The 17,743-nt window shown below is 44.1% G+C and overlaps 1 long non-coding RNA gene across 1 annotated transcript; it reads left to right on the top strand.

The window, feature by feature from the left end:
- Positions 1–1,892: 1,892 nt before the first annotated feature.
- LOC131896851 (uncharacterized) lies at positions 1,893–17,325 on the top strand. The gene is made up of 2 exons (XR_009375529.1): positions 1,893–2,141; positions 17,060–17,325. It is a non-coding gene; the product is annotated as an uncharacterized LOC131896851 (long non-coding RNA).
- Positions 17,326–17,743: the final 418 nt, after the last annotated feature.

Genomic DNA, 17,743 nt, shown 5'->3' with positions numbered 1-17,743 from the left:
GTCAGACTGGTAAGAGAAAAGCCCACGAGGCCTCAGTCCCACACAAAGAACTACAGGCAACTGAGGAAATCTGGGACCAGGGGAGAGGAACATCCCCAGGTGTAGTGGGCAGCCATTCCAACCTTGATCTGGAAGTTCCAACCCCCATTGAGGCTTTGGTAACTGTCACAGGCGGGGGGCCAAGAGAGGATCGATGCGCCGTTTCTCTTGGTTCCTGGACCCTGGATGCTGGAGGTAGACCCAGCAGAGTTCTCCAGAGAACACCATGGGACTACGCCACGCCTTTCCTAGACCCTGCAACCTACCTATCTCTTCATTTATAAGTTACGCCACTAAATAAACCTCCCTTTTAACTACGTGGAGTGGCCTTAATAATTTCACCAATACCCAGGGAATAGCACACCAATCGTTATCCCCGCGGTAAATGGCCATCCTCTCTTTTTATGAGTTAAGTTCCACCAACCAGGACGCTGTGAGCACACAGGAGAACAAGCATGATGGAAAGCTGTCACTAGTGTACAAATTTGGGGTTTGGAGAGTGTTGCTGAACTCCCAACCTATAATATTCTCTTCAAAATTGCCCTTTATGGCTGGTGCCATCTTGCCTGGAGATGCCTCGAAGTTACGTAGAACCCTGGGAATCTGTACCTAATAATCTACTTGTCCAAGCTGTATAAAACCCAGTATCCATTGCCTCAATGCAGGAGAAAGGCTGGGATGCAGTTAGTACCCCCCAACATTTCGTGGGGATCCAGCTAAAGTAAGAGATTCCCCCTAGAGTTAGTAAATATCTCCATACAGCTCCATCTCTGGCTGCTCTTGGGTACATCCGATGGAGGAACATCCAGTCAGGTCCTCTGCTTCAGGTGGGGTCTGTTGTTTAGTTCTCTCTCCTCCTGCATTCAACTCTTGCCCTGAATTGTTCTAGTATTGCTGTTCCCCCCCTCGTTCTACCCTTCGCCCGCCCCCCCCCCCCCCCGTGCCCAACTCCGCCCGGTCCCCCCCCCCCGCCCCGCCCAATCCAGATCCTTAGGAGGGCCGGTGGATTCATTACTTTTCCGTTGCTGTAACAGAATGCCCCCAAGAGAATGACTTAAGAAGGGGAGCTTTTATTTTGGCGTGTGATTTCAGAGGGTCTCAGTCCATCGTGGTTCTGTTCACTGTGGTAGAAGCATGCAGCAGATCCCCCTCACATCACCGAGGAACAGTAAGCAGAAAGAAGGGAACGCTGGTCCTCAGCGGGCGGGCTTTCTCATTCTCCATCTTTTATTTAAGCTGGTCCTAGACCCTGTGGGATATTGCCACCCACAATCAGAGCAAATCTTTGCCTCTCAGATCATCCTGATGTGTCCTTACAGACACACCCAAAGTATTGCCTCAATCCCCTAAATGATTCTTAATCCACTTAACAATGAAGATTAACCATCACAGCCGTCTTCAAAGGTTCTGGCTCTCCAGGGACAGGACCAGCTCTTAGCTGTGGGAACCTTCACCCTGGGAGTAGCTTTACCTGATTGTTAACCCCAGAACTGTCTCATCAGTATCTAATTCCTGCTTTCCTAACGTCTTTGCAGTTACTTACATTGTTCAGCTCTCTTTGTTGACCACTGTGCATGGATTCTGTGTGTCAGAGGGTACCTGTAACATGAAATTTAAAAGGTCTTAATAATAATAATAATAATAATAATAATAATAATAATAAACCCAGAGTCAGATATTGGGGTGAAAGCTGAAAGATCAGAGAAACAGAATAAGCCACAGCCAATTTCACCTCGCCAACTTCTCAGCCGATCCTGTTTCCTCAGACTGAAAGCCTGAGTCCTCACCCCTGAGGGTCCCAGTTGAACTGCTCTTAGTTCCTGTCTCCTCAGATGCTCTTTACAGCCGAAGTCCACCCTGATCTGTCAGGAGGCCCCATGGCAGGAGCTTTGGAAGAAAACTCACAGGCCATCCTGCGTGGAGCTTATAGTGATGTGGATACCAACTGGGGAAAGACTGCCCTGGGAGGGTGGTGAGTGGAACCAAATAAGGAAGGACAGAGACGACAGTCAGCTAAGCAGTAAAGGACAGAGATGGCACTGGGTGTTACTCTACATCATTTTTTTTCTATGTCAATTTTCTTCTTGAATGGTGGCAGAAAGGTAGGTTTGATCCCACTTAACTCCCTCTCTGGCCTCCCCCATCCAGGCTGGTGGGTAGCCAATTAAGCTTTTATCAGCCAGCACAGGGAGGTGAGGGAGGACTGAGTGCACCACACAAAATAGCTCCTTCTAGAGGTGCACAGGAATGCTGGAGCAAACAAAGCAACCCACTCAAATATATTTTATTTATTTGTGCTTGTGCATGCGCATGTATGCATGGTGTGTGTGTGTGTGTGTGTGTGTGTGTGTGTGCACGTGCATTCATGCCACATTGCTTCTTGCTTAGAGTGTAACTTTGTAGAGTTAATTCTCTCCTTTTACCTTTGCCTAGGCTCTGAGGCTGGAACTTAGGACATTAGGCTTGCAAGGCAAGCAGTGCTATCCATTGAGCCATATGGATTCTTGATGGAGTTAGTAAATGTCTCCATACAACTTCCAAGCAGTTCTTGGTGGATTCTGTGTTAGTGATGCCTGCTGGGAAGCATTCTGTTGGGAAATGCATACTTGGAGATGCATGATGGAGTAGATGGAGAAGATGCATAATTTAGGAGAGATGCATGGTGGGAGAGATGCATGCTGGGGGGAGATGCAGACTGGGAGAGATGCATGCTATGAAGAAATGCATACTGTGGAGGATTCTTGTTGGGGGATGTATTCTGAGGAAGACACATGATGTGGAGTGATGAATGATGGGAATACTACATTTGAGGAAGCATTTCTGGATTGCATGGGAAAGTGTGGCTCAGTTCTTGCTGAGGTCCTCAAGCCAGCCTTTCTCCCTTTGTGTACCTTAGCTTTCTAATATACTTAAGGAATACTTAGGTGGATTCTAGTGTATTCAGAGTATTGTCTGTCAGCATGTGGTATCAGTATGTCTTGAGAGCTTGTTGGATATTCAGATTCTCAGACTGGACCAGACCTGTTGAACCTGAAACTCTGAGTTGAGTCTCACACTGTGCCTCTGAGTGATCCTAATGCTGTACAGTGAAATTTTAGAGGTTCTGGACTGAATGTTTTCTAGCTCTTTTCTTGTAGTAAGGGTCTGAGATGCTGCTGTACTTGACATTTGAAATAAAAAAGAGTCACTTCATAGCAGTTCACAGTTATTAATCAACTCCCATTTGACTACCAGATTACTGCTTAGCTTTAGTTGGGATTAATGGCCCCCATTCTACTCTCTCTACCCTCTCCTTCCTCTTCTTCCTCTTCCTCCTCCCCATGTGTCTATTTACAGGTGCAATTGGAAGACAAAGGATGTCAAGCGTCTTCCTTAATCAACCTCCACTTTATTTTTTGAGAAGACTCTCTCACTGAACCTGGAGCTCGCCAATTTGGCTAGACAAGTAGTCAGGAAGGCCCAAGAATCCCCTTTTCTCTGCCTCTCATCCTACTTTTTTTAAACTTTTTATGACACTTGCTTTCACCATTTGCCTTATTTGATTTTCTGGTATGTGCTTTGTTGGAAGCTACAGGAAAACTTGGATATCTATTTCCAGGGCTTATATTTTGGTTTTCCAAGTTTTCTGGTATTTTGCTTTGTCCTGGGTCAGTTCCCATTATTTCAAACCAGTCCCTGAGATTCCTGTAATGTCACAGCCTACCTATATCTTTGTCACAAAGCTCAGCTCCTCCCAGAAGGTCAAGTGTTTCAGGTTTCATATCTGTGTACCTCACACCAAAAAAAAAAGCCCACCTCAGTGGTCCCCTGACTGACTCTACACAGAAATTATTGAAATGGGGGTATTGAAATATGTTCAGGAACAAGAGGCTGGATAGCCCAGAGACCTAGGGGTTGAGCCAAACATGACTGGCAAAAAAAAAAAAATCCCAGAACCAAAACACAAAAAGCAAACAACAAAAGAAAAATCAATGACGACTCCTAATGATGTTCTGCTATACTCATAGATCAGTGCCTAGTCCAGTTGTCATCAGAGAGGCTTCCCCTGGCAGCTGATGGGAGCAAATGCAGAGACCCATAGCCAAATATTAGGATGAGAGAGAGCCCAGATTGGAGGGCTCCATTGTGTCCCTTCCCTCAGAACTTGGGAACCCCATGGAAGAGGAAGAGGAAGAATTATGGGCACCAGAAGGGTTAAGGACACCAGGAGAGCCAGCCAGTGGAAACAGCTAAGCAAGTCTCATGGGTTCTCACAGAGACTAAAGTGGCAATCGTGGAACCTGCATGGGTCCTGCACTAGGTCTTCTGCATATACGTTATGGTTGTTGGCTTGATGTTTGGGGATATCCTGACAGTGAGAGTAGGTGTGTCTCTGACTCTTTGGCCTGCTCTTGGGACACTTTTCCTCCTACTGGGTTGCCTTGCCCAGCCTTGATGTGAGGGTTTGTTCCTAGTCTTATTGTAACTTGTTATGCTGTGTTCCATTGATATCCCTGGGAGATGTGTTCTTTGCTGGAAGTAGGGTGGTAGATATGGAGAAGAGGGGCATTGTAGGGGAACTGGGAGGAGTGGAGAAGGGGAAGCTGTGGTTGGGAGATACTATATGAGAGAATACAAAAGAAAAAAACACCACCTAGGTGTTTGCTTGCAATCCCTTTGTAGTCATTAAAATCTGTTTGAATACATGTTTACCAACCTAAAACTTTATTTTCCAGCCTCTCTTGCAGCTAGCTCCCAGTCAGTGTGAGAGGCAAACTGAAACAAGTAGCAACCTCCAGCTTTTCATAACATATCTACTTGTGAAAATGGATACATAGGCAACATCTGGAATATTCATTGAAGACGCTGAACTAGAATATAAATCAGTCCAGGTCCCCAACCCAAAGGGCCACTATATCACATACATTCCTGCTGCTAAGGAAAGAAATGTAGATGTCTAATTTAGATCATTTTCCCATTTAGACTTTGTTAGCACAGTCAGAACCTATATCTGAAATAACAACGAGCTTTGGGCTCATTTATTCACAGCTCTGTGCCTTGTGTTACCAGTGGTGTTTGAATATCAACTCTTTCAATATTTAGTGAAAAGAAAAATTCAAGCATCAGTAACCAGACAGTGAGCTGTGTTCTCAGACTCTGTTTCTTCTTCCTTCTGCAGATCACCTACGGTCCAGCCAAGCCACCATTCCCAACACTTTCCTACCTGCATACCTAGTCCCTACTCTTCCACCTGAATGCATGCCATACTGCTGTGGATATCGCTGAATGTAAATAAACACTGATTTGCCAATAGCCAGACAGGAAGTATAGGCAGGACTAACAGAGAGGAGAATTGAGGAAGGAGGAAGGATAGGGGGACTACCTGGAGCCGCCACCAGGACAAGGAAGATGTGAAGTACCAGTAAGCCATGAGCCACGTGGCAAAGTAAAGATTAATAGAAATGGGCTGAATATAAGAGTAAGAGCTAGACAACGATAGGCCTGAGCTAATGGGCAAGCAGTTTAAATAATGTAAGCGTCTGTGTGTTTATTTTAGAAGTGGGCTCCAGGACTGGCGGGTCTTGGTGGAACCCAGAGAGAAAAGCTCTCCAGCTACACCATACCCTACTTTTTAGCATAAAAGACTCTTACTTACTCTTCAGGGTCCTGTACTAACCTTCCAAGGCAGGGTTAGGTCTTTGCCATTAGTTTCTGAAGCACTTTTTTTTTTTTTTTTTTTTTTTGGTTTTTCGAGACAGGGTTTCTCTGTGTAGCTTTGCGCCTCTCCTGGAACTCACTTGGTAGCCCAGGCTGGCCTCGAACTCACAGAGATCTGCCTGGCTCTGCCTCCCGAGTGCTGGGATTAAAGGCGTGCGCCACCACCGCCCAGCCTGAAGCACTTTTTAACAAACAGTTTTATTATAGAATTTTTAGTGTTGGACAACTCTGCTAAAATGCCAAGTCTTCATGGGTAGGAATGATATTTCCACTTGACAGCCAACAAATATTGATTGAGATCATGGTATGTGCCAAGGCTTGCTCTAAGCATTGGGGATGGAGCCAAGACATGGTTCTTGTGCTTTGGGGCTTGTGATTGAGCAGGTGCAGTGGTAACAACTTTACAGTGTCGGGGCCAGCGCTGAGACAAGAGACATGTCACCTCACTGCTTAGGCCACAACTGAATTGAGACACAGACTTAAGCCCTGACTGTGATAACTGAGCTAACTCCAAATTCTCCAACACACTTTTAGGCCACACCTACTAAAGGAGAACCCGACATGAAGTAGGTATTCAAAAATATACACTAAAGGGAATAATAATTGCTCATTACTCTTTTAAATAAAAAGCACAATTATCACAATTTTAACCCTTAGTGTGACTCTTCTCATTTAACATGTTTATAGGATATATTCTATGATTATTAATTTCATTTTATAGGTGAGAATATTGAAACAGAGAGAAGCTAAATCATTTTTCTAATGGACATATCCATGAAGAGACAGAGCTGAGATTTGAATCCAACTATTTAGATTCCAAGGTTCCAGCTCTCAGATGTACATTATTGGATAAGAAGGTATCTTTTAACATACTAGCTTTCTGTTGGCATAGAGATGATTGTACTATATTGGGATATATCTATGAGAAATAAGTAATATTTTCTCCTCTTACTATAGATGATGAAATTGGAGCTGAGATATAAAAGTATTTATTACCAGAAATTATGAAGGGTGCAAATTGCAGAGTTAAGACATAACCAAGCTTGGTTCTACCACTTTATATTACTTTGCCTTTCTTAGGTTACTATGACCTGAGTACCTGGGAGAGGAAGAGAGATTTGGCTTCTAGCTTCAAAAGCACCAGCCCATATTTGGTCAGTTCTGTGCGCTTGAATAGGACATTATGGCAAAAGGCACAAAGGAGAGCTGTTCAATTCATAGTCTGTCTGGAAGCAGACAGTATTATGATGGGGAGCAACCAAAGATAACAGAACCCTCTCCCCTTAAGTGAGTTGCTTTCTCCAGCTCTCTCCACCTCCTAAGTTTCCAGTGCCTTCCAAAACAGTACCCAATCATGGGCCTTTGGGGGAGGACATTTCGTATACAATTATAGCATGCCTGTTCCCAGTTTCTTAATCTAGTGCCCATCTACCAGATGCAAGACAATGGCAGTCAAAAGAGTGGGGAGGTGATAAATGAAAAAGAATAAGAAGAGGAAGAGACAGAAAAGAGGGAATGTAAGCCTTTCCTGGAGATCTTCCTCCTTCTTGGGACTGAGATTGACAGAATAATGTAGAATTTAAAGACAGGCAGCTCGGCATGAACACCCTGCAGCAAATCTCCTTTTCCTTATTGCTCTTACCTTCCACATGTCACTTTGCATTTGTACAATGCATCCCATCCATTGGTAACACTGTCTGATTAGAAGCCGGATCCATTTCCCTGTTTAAACATGAAGCCTACCCACAGTGTGGAAATGTTGCATAAGATGACCTGTGCTGAATAGGAGTTTTGTTTTTCCAGGAAAATTACAAGTTGCATTTGCAGGTTTTTAAATTTAGAACAGTTTTTTTCCCCTTTCGTATAAATGGAAATAATATTGAACTATTGTTAAATGCTCTGAAAGGCGTGTGAGTAGAGAAATGACCAAAGAGGGGGAGGTGCAGGCTGACATCTATGCTGACTCAGCTCTGAGCTGCAAGATGAAAGGAAAGAGCCCAAGCTGTCTCAGAGGATTCCATACCAATCATGTTAATTGGAAACTGGAAGGAGGAAATGGTCACAATCAACAGATTTATCACCCAAAGGGCTGAGCAGTTCATAAATTTAATCCAGCAAAAGAATTAGGAAATAGAATTGATGCTTATAAGAATCGGAGCAAGAGTGGGGAGACTTCTCCAAATAACCTTTCCCAGGCAGAAGGCTAGAAGTGCTTGAACATATTTTATTTGAAGCTATTAGAAATATGAAAAGAGGGCTTTCTCCCAGCCCCTGGCTGAAGTATTGTGACTTCGTTTTTATAGTTTTTACAAAAGAAGAACAATAAAGAGACGCAAACAGGGCAGTTAAGTTTAATGGTGGTAAAATCCAGACACCTGAATATATGTAATTTATTTTCCTCCAAACCTCTCCCCATTGAGGTTGCCATTAATTAGCATGGAAATGTGTTACAGAGCCAATTTTGCACGGGGTTTGTTATCTTGGTTACTTTATGAAAAGGAGAAACAAAACAACCAGAAAAATGTTTGTCACTCCATTGCAGAAACGGGTGGAGGAAAGTCATCCAAAACAGCCTGGGGGCTCCATGTGCAACAATGAGATGCCAACCCTCTAGAGTCCCATCAGCAGCATCCTTCCACTATAGGGCAAGACTGCCCTGGGACAAACGAACCGGATCACTCCTGTGTTGGTGAGTTTTAATTGTTAACTGGATACAATCTACAGTCACCTGGGAAGGGAGTTTCAGTGAGGGACTGTCTGCAGCAGAATGGCCAGTGAGCATGTCTATGGGTTTATGTTGATTATACTCACTGATACAGGAAGGTCCAACCCACTGTGATCTTCACCATTCCCTGAGTATCGGTCCTGTACTATGTGACAGCAGTGAGCCTGAGCTGAATAGCAAACGCACATGCATTCATCCTCTCTGCTTTGACTGCAGATGTGATGTGAGCAGCTGGTTTCGGCTCCTGCTGCCTTGACTTCCCTGTTGTGATGAACAGTAACCCTTTCGTCTTTTGCTGGGAGTATTTCATCACAGCAGCAGAAATGAGTGAGAGTAGGGCATCTCCTGAATTCCACCAAGAGCCTCCTCCAACTGAGGCAGAGGTAGCATTGGGAACCCAATATCTAAGGATCTACATGGTCACCAACGGAGCTGGGCACCGAGGCAGGAGACTGAGGTCCAGAAGGCTCTGCACAAAGCCGTATACAATTATCATGTGAAAAAAAAAACCTAGTTGGCAAAAAGGAAGGTTGGACTCTTTCTACCTTTTCCCTACAAAGCCATCTTGAACCAGCCATTGGTGTCACTGGTAGAGGCAGAAGCACTCTGGAGTGTTTGCAGATGACCAACCCACAGTTCATTAGAACACTATGCACACATTTAATATGCTAATGAAACCTGTGACACATGAAGTTGCAGGTAACAGACATGCAGGAGAAAGTCAGAACCATGAGACAACAACCCGATCTTTCAAGCTCTGGTGACACTAGAGCTACTGAACTCTCTTGGCTTCCGTTGGCTTCCTCTCTTGGGAGCTTACAGTCTTTCAAGAAACTGTCCCTGCTCAGTTCTTCATTCAGCAACTTAAGAATCTAAATCCACTAGTGGTGCCCCCGGCCTTGTTATCAGTTGATACTATCACTGTCCCTCTGCCAGGCACTTTCCATTATCCTCATCCTTCAGGTGAGGGAATTGAGGCTGGTGTATGTTAGGACCTCAAGTGACAGAGCTCATTAGGAAAGAGCCAAGATTAGAAATGTGAGAGCCAATTCCTTGCCCATAGTTAGCCAGTGAGTGGCTATTCTATTGTATTGCTTAATACACAGCCCGGATGTCATCACAGTGTCTTGCTTGCTTCCAACCTGCCAAATAGACCATTTACCTGGCTGTTAGAACTTTAAGGGCAAGACTGGGAAATGAACAAACAACGGTAAGTTTTCTCAAGCCCCTTAGTGAGACAAGCAGAGCCCCCCCCCCCACTTCCTGCTTGATTTATTTGGACTGTTTACCGCCACAGGACCGGATGTATGTCACTCAATAAAGCACAACTCAGCACGTGCAGTATCCACATAAGCTGTTTCTCAATACAAATTTAACAAAGAGCATGATCAAAGCTAAAAAATACTATTAAAAGTGACCTCATTAAACGCATTATATGGCAAATATTTCAACACAATCACCCTTCAGTCTCTGTGAAGATTAGTTCCAGGAGTCCCCGGCAGATATCAGAATTTGGGGATGCTCACGTGCTTTATATACAACTGCAAGAAAAATGGAGGCGGCCTCAGAACTTAGAAGTGTCAGGAGAAACTGAGGAGTTATTAGAGTCTATAGAAAATGTCATAAGTGAATGGAAAGCTGCTAATGTCTAGAAACACCTTGCAAGATTGAAAACCTTGCTGAAGTATCCTTTTAAGTTATTTTAAAAAAATATAATAATTTTGTTTAGTCTTTGATTTCATACATATATACCATATTTTTCAATGATATTCACTCAACATTCCTTCTGCCAACTCCTCTCAGATCCTTACACATCCCTCTCCCACCTTCATGTCCTTTTAAAATTCTGTACATATTTATACATATATATGTATCTCAATGAATCTAATTAGTGCTACACACTTATGAATGGATGAAATTTGCATATAAATGAATGAAACTGGAAAAAATTATGCTGAGTAAGGTAACCCAAACCTAGGAAGACACACTGCATCTGTGTCTCTCTGATGAAGATATCCTTTGCTGAGTTTCTTGTTTTATTGTAGTTATTTACTGTTTTCTATAAAGAAGGGGAGACATTCTGACTTTTTAAGTTTGGTACAGTGGAAAGGATGGAGATTTGGAATGGGAAAGGTGTTCAGACTCCATTGTTATTGCTCATTTATTCTGCACACTTGAACAATTTAAACAACACTTCATCCTGAGGCTCTTCCTCTGAAAGAGAAGAGAGTCTTTCAACTTGCAGTTCGGTAGGATTCCAAATGTGGTAAAGGTGCCTGGAACCCTCTCAAATAACAGGAAACACCCCATGAATGGTTTCCTGGAACCTCTCAGATCACAGGAAACACCCTGTGGTAGTTTGAATGTAATTGGACCCCATAAGCTCATAAGGAGTGGCACTATTAGGAGGTGTGGCTTTGGTGGAGTGGTTATGGCCTTGTTGGGGGGAAATGTGTCACTATGGGGCCAGGCTTTGAGGTTTTCTGTGCTCAGGATACTGCCCAGTGTTTCAGTTGACTTCCTGTGGCCTGTAAGATGTAGGACTTTCATCTACTTCACCATCACCATGTCTGCCTGCACATCATCACACTCCCCACCATGATGATAAAGGACTAAACCTCTGAAATCGTAAGTGATCTAACCCAATTAAATGTTTTCATGTATAAGAGTTGCAATGGTCATGGTGTCTCTTCATAGCAATAAAAACCCTAAGACATTCAGAGATCCACAAGCCTCTGCCTTCCCAGTGCTGGGATTAAGGGTGCACCCCATCACACCTGGCTCTAAGCTTTTCTTTAGTTCCTTTCTACAAGTTGGAAACTTAGCTGGGTGGGATGTTGCCCTGAGGTCACCACTTCCTTTATTCCATTTCTTAATCCATTTATTTCCTTGAACACAGGATTTAGCTCCATTCCACTTCCTGTTTTTTTTCTCCTCTACATTTTTTAATTTACCCTGCTCAGCTTGCTCTTTTTCATTATCCATCTTCATTAGAGTTACCACTAATAACGACATGACAGAGTCAATACTAAGCTGTTTTGAGATTTCCTCTGCCAATGCAATTTATCCAAAACTCTTCACTTTAAGCCTCAGGCAGACTTTGGACAAGAGCAAAAGGCAGTTACTTTCTTCCCTAAAATATCACAAGAATAATCTCTAGGCAACATACTAAAATTCTTCTCTGAAACCTCTTGAATGAGCCCCCGACAGTTCAAATGACTCTTAGCACCACTGTCTTCCGTGCTTCTACTAGTATGGACCATTAAGCAATGCTTAAAGCATTCCACTGCTTTCCAAACCCAAAGTACCAAAGTTCAAATTCCTCCAAAGACATAGTCATGCCTATCACAGTAGTACCCCAGTCCCTTGTACCTACTTCTGTCTTAGTTAGGGTTTCTATTGCTATGAAGAGACACCATGATAACAGCAACTCTTGTAAGAAAAATACTTAATTGAGGGGGCTCACTTACAGGTTGAGAGGTTCACTCCATTATCATCATGGTAGGTAACATGGTGGCATGCAGTCAGACATGGTGCTGGAGAAGTAGCTGAGAGTCCTACATCTTGTAGGCAACAGGAAGTTAACTGAAACACTGAGCAGTATCCCGAGCATAGGAAACCTCAAAGTCCACCCTCATAGTGACACACTTCCTCCACCAAGGTCATACCCACTCCAAGAAAGCCATACTTCCTAATAGTGCCACTCCTTAGGAGATTATGGGGCTAATTACATTCAAACTACCATATACCCTGTGAACAGTTCCCTGGAAACCTCTCAGCTCATAGGAAATTGCCCATGAAAGATTTCCTGGAACTCTCTTAGATCACAGGAAGCAGCCTGTTAATGATTTCCTGGAACCCTCTCAGACCATAGGAAATTCCCCATTAATGATTTCCTGGAACCCTCTCAACTTTTGGACTATGACAATAACTACTAAAATTCCCCCATTGTTTTATAATGTCACTCATTGCCTTTCTGTGCTGTTATTTCTTCCAGCTTTTACCCCAAAATTGTATGGTCAGCCAGGCTGGTGGGGGAGAGCACATCTTGGGGGACAAAGAGATGAAATTCTCACCTGAGGCTTCACAGCACAGAGGGACAACATAGGCTATTTCTAGAACCCGTGCCTTGGACACTCACATCCACTGCTTATAATGACATCTTCACCTTTCTGGTGCTGCTTCCCCATATGCAGGGCGCCAACTCTCTCTCTACCTGGCAGAGCCACTGTGCAGATTGATTGGATATGCAATGAACCAGGCCCAATATTCAGTGACAAGTAGGATGAAATTTATTATAAGTTGACATGACAGTAATTGTCCTGTGACTGATAGATAGTGGTTCTTGCCTTTGGATGGTGACAGAAATATCTTGCAGTCCCTTATTTGTATAAATGGATATATGCACAGACTTGAAAAGAAGAGCAAGAAAAAAAAAAGAGTGAACTCTTCTGGCATATAAATGGAAAAGTCACTCTGAAGAACTCCTCTCCTTTCGCAAATTCAGAAATGTTCACAGACACTGCTCTAAGCTGGAGGACAAATGTGTCACACCCTCGGGAAGGTAAAGGGAAGAAGCTGACCAGCAAGCGTTACTTGGTATTAAGCTGAGTGGCTGAATGGCATATTCCTTTAGAAAGCAGAGTCCCTAGCCAAAACAAGTAACAGGAATGTTCCCATGATTAACAAGGTGCCAACATGTTGGCCAATAATTCAGCAAACACAGCTAGCAGCTGGCCCCAGGACACTGGAGAATGATTCACGAGGCTTCACTCTATTCAGCAGTGAAGAGGACACAGGTCCTGGCACAAAAACCATATTTCTTACTGGCTTTGTCCAGAGAAAATCTTCCCCTAGATTAAGAAGTAAGTTCCTTGGAGCACTTACATCCTGATTAGAGAAACACAAACCCTTTGTGGCTATCTCTGTAACCTAAGGGCTGTTGGAGAGGAAGCCGGCAATGATGTCCTGAAACCATAAGTATCACACTGTCCCAGCCAGATCCTCTTTGGGTGCACTAATGCAAGGGCCTGGAACTCAGCTGTGCATTTCAGCTGAATCACAACAGGATATCTCACTGCAGGGGAGGAGGCTAGGCCGTCACTAGAGCTGAATTCTACAAGAGAAGATAAAGACAAAGAGAGAGATAGAAGATCAACTTCTATATCAGAAAGAAGAGCAAAAGAGGAAGGAAAGGTGGGGGGCAGGCAGGGGGAGATGAGAAGGGAGAGACCTGGAAGAGTAGAGGGTCTCGGTTACTCAGCTGTGCCTTATATACCTTGTTAAGCCCTCATCAACATTTTCTCATTTAGCATTAAGGACAGAACTATAAGGTAGGATGGGCTGTTTTACAGAGGGGGAAAAGAACAAAAGCAGGGTGAGTAACCAGGGTCAGTCTTTAAGGAATTGGAGCACTAGGGATAAGAATCAAGGAAGGAGGAGAGAAGAAGACCCAAAGAAAAGGCAGATAAGAAGTTCCTGAGAATGACTGGAAGAGGCCACTGGCTTCATTGTTGGCAAATAAGAGGCTTTTCTATCACAGTCAAATGGGCATAAACCCATAGATGCTTTAATTGTTCTAAGCTTAACTTTCCGCCCCAGAAAGTAAAACTGCAATTAGAAGTGAGACCGGCTGGAGGTTCCTTCTCGCTAATAAGGATGAAGAATGGCAGCCTGGTGGGCCAATTTGTTAGCAGGGACCACCTTCTGCAAATTCAAAAGAGTTTGCAAGCTGCCAGTGCCATGGGCTTTTTTGCATGCTAGCAAAGAGCTCCACAGGACGCAGGGACAGGGCATCTCAAAATAGCTTGCCAGCATCCATTTAGGCAGAGGAGCCAGGAACCTAGGAAAATTCTTGTCCTGGACTCCAAGAAAATGGCCCTGAATAATCCAACATTGGAATTAGGGTAAAGGCTTCTACCTCTTACTCTGCCCCTCCTTCAAATAAACAGAAACAGGAAGACAAAGGCAAGGAGGGGCTGTAAAAGGACCCAGGCTTTCTTTATCTGAGAAAAGGAAAGTTCTAGTAGAAGCAAGAACTAAATAGGAGGAGAAACACAAATATGCCTCAGCATGTATTCTTCAAGCACTGGTTACTCTTGCCTATGCTGTGATATGTGCTGGTTCACAACAAGCCAGATGTAGCAGGAATCTTAAAAGGTCTTATTAATAAAATCAAACCTGGAGCCAGGTATTGGGGTGAATTCTGGAAGATCAGAGAAGCAGAACAAGCCACAGCTTCCTCACCTCGCCAATTCCTCAGCTGATCCTGTTTCCTCAGACTGGAAGCCTCTCAGTCCTCATCCAGAATGAATCTCAGCTGAACTGTTGCTCAAAAGCCTAAAAGCTTAACCAGCCTGGTTTTCATGCCTTATATACTTTTCTGCTTTCTGCCATCACTTCCTGGGATTAAAAGCTCTTGTTACCATGCCTGGCTCTTTCCAGTGTGGCTTTGAACTCACAGAGATCCAGGTGGATCTCTGCCTCTGAAATGCTAGGATTAAAGGCGTGTGTGCCACCATTTTCTGGCCTCTATATCTAGTGGCTGTTCTGTTCTCTGACCCTAGATAAGTTTATTAGGGTGTACAATATTTTGGGGAACACAATATCACTACAGCTAGTTATCCAGCTCACTGGACAGAAGTCAGAATTCACACCTGAGTATAACCAGCCTATGGACTTGGTTTTCTGATTGTCACTGGTCTCATCCCTCCTAAGGCTCAGCATGTATTCTGTGTACCTGATGTTCGTTTGACTGACACTTTTTATAAATGAGAGAAAACATTTAAAAATGTACTAGGCAGAAGCAAACTCATTTATTCATTCAGCACCAGTTTAGGGGCCCCTGCACAGTATGCCTCCACAATGGAGAAGTCAGCCATTGTCTTATTTTGATAACAAGGGAAGAGCCACTGGGGCTTGCTCTGAAGGGCAGAGGAGATCACATGGAAGATGGACTGCTTTAGCAACATGGCTCCTAGCATCTCTTTGAGAAACAGGACTGTCATAAGCCAACCCCAGGATAAGGAGAAAGGCCATGGAAACTCATGTGTCTCCAGAACAGGATGGGTGAGTCCCAAGGATGAAGACGTGAGAGCTGAACCTACAGAATGTGACCCTTGTCCTCTTGATGTCTTCTCTAATCCTTGCATCAACTTCAACACTGGGCCTGTTTCCAAGACAACACAGGCCAGGGCCTTCTTGGGTCCTACACATTTTTGGAGAACATTCTGCAGATCTCAGATGAGATACACTGATGAAATGATGAATGGGGGCATCATTTAAAACCTAAAGCTCTACCTGAACTCCTTCTTTGCTCTTGAGCTCTAGCATTGAACTACTTCACACCAACTGACTCAGTTCCAAAGTCCTTAGTCAAAGTAACATTCCAACTTGTAACTTGGAGGCACCATTTCTGCCATCAGCAGTATTTCAGCATTCCTGTGCCCCAGCCCCCTCAGCTCCATTAACTTCTAGCCCTTCCCTCCCATCTTCTGTTGTGAGCGTTCATCATCCCCACATGACCTCAAACCCAGTGTCTCCATATATAGTCCAAATCCAGTGTCTGCCATGTGGCTGATGTTCAAAACATCTTGAAAAATAAAGCAAGAATTGCCCAATGGCCTTGAACTTGTAGGGTCACAGATCATCATGTCTGGAGTTCATGGTGAAGAGGGATGGCACCTCATCAAAGCAGAGAGAGAGAGAGAGAGAGAGAGAGAGAGAGAGAGAGAGAGAGAGAGAGAAACAAAGAGAGAGAACATAGGTGTGTGTATGTGTGAAGTTCCAGTAACCCTTTCAAAGTCACCACCTCATTATCATCATGTATGTCTGCTAGTCTACCTAGTCTATTTAAAGTTCCACCCTCCTATAGGCTCCATCAGATCCCAGTAGTACCATGGGCTAGGGACCAAACCCTTAGCCCATGGGCCTTTGAGTCACATTCAAGACACAAATGTAACTGTACATTTTCAGGAGAATGTTCTCTGCCTGGGCAGACACTGAGCTCTGAGCAGAAATCAGCAAGATGAGAAGTCACACACCACTTGGGGCCTTTCCCAGGCCCCTCCCCACATGCATTTGCCTCTTCCTTGAGAGTGCACAGCTGCCTCACTAATGAACATATCCCCCCCCCCCCCGTCCCATCAGATGATCTTCCAAGTGGAATACTGCCTCCACACATTTCACTCTCTTACCTGAAGAGCTATTTTGAGCTGGCACCTCATTTACTTGCACATTTGGTGAGCAGCTTAATGGCTTCTCCTGGGACTCATTCATTTGTGCAGTTAGGGAGGCTGAGAAGGAGGTCGTCACACAGTCAGACACAGGGTGGGTCTCAGAAGTGCAGCCAGTGTGACAGTTTTGTACATTGTTGGAGCCTCTTTACCCAGGGGAAGGAGGCTGATGCTTTCATGTCATTGGCTGGGGAGCCTCAGGAGGGAACACCGGGCTACATGAGTTATAGGAATGAGATCAAAATCTTCCTTCTGCAACATATATCCATATCCTGATCCCCCAAAACCTGTGAACATTTTCTTACATGGTAGAAGGGACCTTGCAGATATGATTAAGATGAGTGACATGTCCTGTATTATCCAGGTGTTCCCACTGCAATCACAGGAGGTTTATGAATGGAAGAGGAAGTCAGGAGAGCAGAGAGAGAAACATGAAGGTACTAGAAAGCTGACTTTGAAAACAGAGGAAAAGGCGAGAATCAAGAAACCTAGAAAAGACTAACCTGGCCTTCCTGCAGTTTTCAGAAGGGAGGCAACCTTGCTAACAAATCCGCTTTACCCATTGAGAACTGTATCCCACATTTTCTCTGCAGGACAATAAGAAAATAAATTCTATGTTGTCTTAAGCCACTTATGGCCATGAGAATGTGTTATGGGAGCTGCAGGAAATGAATAGAGGGGTCTTATAGCAAAAACGGATCTTCATTTATTCATTGATCCACCCAACAAATGAACTATAAAGCAAAGCCCATGTAAGGGCATGCCCATGAGGGTGTGACAGTGTTTTATGTTTTACAGTGTTCTCAGTCTTTAAGGAACGTTGGTAGGATAGTAGCAAAGGGCAATGTGTGCTGGAATAGTGGGGTTCCCAGGGCCACAGGCCAGTACAGTAGGGAATCAATGGAGGAACTTGATTGTATCACAGACAATACAGGGAAGAGAATGGGAGAGGTGAACCGCTAGGAAGGCCTGAAAGGGTGGGTATGTATCAGTCGGTTGGGGAGGATCAAAGGTACTTGGGAGCAGGAGGAATGGGTAGAGGGGCAGA

This window comes from Peromyscus eremicus, chromosome 20 (assembly GCF_949786415.1).
Source record: "Peromyscus eremicus chromosome 20, PerEre_H2_v1, whole genome shotgun sequence".
NCBI classification, from domain to species: domain Eukaryota; kingdom Metazoa; phylum Chordata; class Mammalia; order Rodentia; family Cricetidae; genus Peromyscus; species Peromyscus eremicus.
This window is presented reverse-complemented; position numbering and strand designations above follow the sequence as displayed.